This window comes from Branchiostoma floridae, chromosome 1 (assembly GCF_000003815.2).
Source record: "Branchiostoma floridae strain S238N-H82 chromosome 1, Bfl_VNyyK, whole genome shotgun sequence".
Lineage (NCBI taxonomy): Eukaryota > Metazoa > Chordata > Leptocardii > Amphioxiformes > Branchiostomatidae > Branchiostoma > Branchiostoma floridae.
In genome coordinates, this window is record NC_049979.1 from 19,860,816 (window position 1) to 19,863,253 (window position 2,438).

Genomic DNA, 2,438 nt, shown 5'->3' on the forward strand with positions numbered 1-2,438 from the left:
ACGTTTAAAAGATATGTACCTCCAAACTTTCGTGGCAGAAATGCGCAGCAACAACAAATTACGAACATACAGATTACTTAAGACTACTTACAACAACGAGAAATACTTAAAGATTACAAACATTCGGCACAGAACAGCCATCACAAAGCGCCGCATTAGTTCGCACAGACTCCACCTTCAAAAAGGCAGACATAACCGCATTCCTCTGGAACAAAGAATTTCCCAATACTGTAACTTGAATAAGATAGGGGATGAGTGTCACTTTGCAGTTGACTGTACTTTATACAACAACGAAAGAAACGTCCTTTTTGAAAATATACAACATATGCTCCCTAATTTCCGATGCTCGGATACCACGAAAAAAATCGTATTTCTTATGCAATTAGATAAACCATACATTATTGATTCCATCTGGCCTCATGTTTATATCGTTTTAAGAAGCGAGAAGAAGTTGAAGTTGTACCTGCTGGAATGTATTAGCATATATAGAGGTGATAAGATACCTTTTTCTAATATCAAAACTGTACTTTATCACTAGCGCTACGACCTGTACGTAGCTTGTTCGAGCACAAATGTACAATAAAGTAATCTCCAAGCAGATCCTACGGTGCCATAAGATAGTATCAAAGCTTGCCAAGGAGTGTAGTCGGCTAAGGGAGTCAAACGGGAAGTTTGATACTATACATTACGCACCGTGGATCTGGTTCGAGATTACAATAAAGGTCATTCATTCATTCATTCTTGGTTTTCACCACCCTCCTCTTGTCCTGTTTGAACAGGGTTGTAAATCCTACAGTTATACCTTCATTTCCATTCCAGTAGGACGGCGATTTCACCGCGCTCTTTCTGCGACCTAGAAATAGTAAAAATAGACAGCGCCCGGTGACATCGCGGCGGGATCGCCAAGTTCGTCATGCGAGGGCGCAGAGAGCGCGTTGGGAGCGCCGAGGATGGCGACCCAACGATGAGCGCAGATCATGAGAGCGCCAAGTGAATTCGCAGCGCATGCGGTGAGCGCCAAGGTTAAAGCGCAAACATGTAGTCTCTTGATTCTAGTGTTCGTTTGTTGAGCGCTGCTCGTTTTAAAAGGTATTTGGTCAAATCTGTTCGCCCTGTTGCTGTACCATATCTTAATTCAGGACCGAGATACACCTGCGCTTTACTCACACGTCTTCGCATCGGCACCTGCAGCTTAAACCACAGTCTGCTCATTCGTAACTTAGTTGCGAGTCCTGCTTGCAGCTGCGGATGCCGATGCGAAAGCATTACTCATTATCTGCTTCTCTGTCCTAATTATGTTCAACAACGTACACTCCTCTTAGACAGACTTGAAAACCTGAATATTCCTATGTTAGAATTAAATTCGTTATCTGATAGTTCTTTTGTTTATCTGCTACTTAAAGGATCGGCTTTACTGACATCTGATATAAATTCCCAAATCCTCTCCATAACTCAATCATATCTATCCGAAACAAAACGATTTTAAAATTGCTTTTTGACTATCCGTATCATTTACTATTGGTAACATAAGTTTATCCGTCCGTTTCTTTTTAGAATTAGGCGTTCCCGTACCCGTTTCATCTTTTTTGTCCTATGTTGTGTTAATATTTTGTCTAGTGGTGTCTTTGATATAACGTTAAGCCTGTGTGCTTGAGTGGGGGCACCACTATGTTTTGTACTGTATTAATGTTGCAATAAAAAAATACCCCCCCCCCCGTAGACCCTCTTCTATCTGAGTGCCTTGAATTATCAATTATTTGTATACATGATAATGACTAACTATTTGTACATAATTACATATAACAATTCTCTGAATGCAGGTGTTTCATTATAATGCATCTGATGACATCATCTGACAACACTGTCTGTAACAGTTACGGTACATCGTACAGTAATTTCAGTGGATGGGACGTACAGATACAGCGATCAATAACACAGCGGTTTTTTGCATGCGTGTGCGTGTTGTATTTGACATTTATACTTACTTTTTTGCGTGCGTGTGCTTGCAACAGAAAGCATTTATACGCATCGGGCATTTTGTGAGTCGATACTCTTCTCAGCGACCACCTGTCAAAATCAACCTCTTTTGTCCGGTCCCCTGTGTGGTCGTTTTGGGCAGGTTTTACTGTATCTAGATCTAAGTAAAGTCTAACTTGTTTCAATTTTACAACTACTAGTACAGTCATGGCTACCTCGCTGGTCTCACTTCTAAAAGTATAATCATTAGGCCACAGTCAGCACAACATATGTTCCCATTTTGATACTCTCTCATCATGTTGACCATCTCCGAAGAAGAGATGTTTTTCTTCTGAAACCAGGCGAAAAATTAATGATCGCGTTGATGTCATCCATAAAAATTTACATGCTGTGGCCTTAAAAGGTACTCTCCAAGCAGAGGTTAGGCTCCTGCTGTTTTTTAACGTTATTTTAGTCGTTTT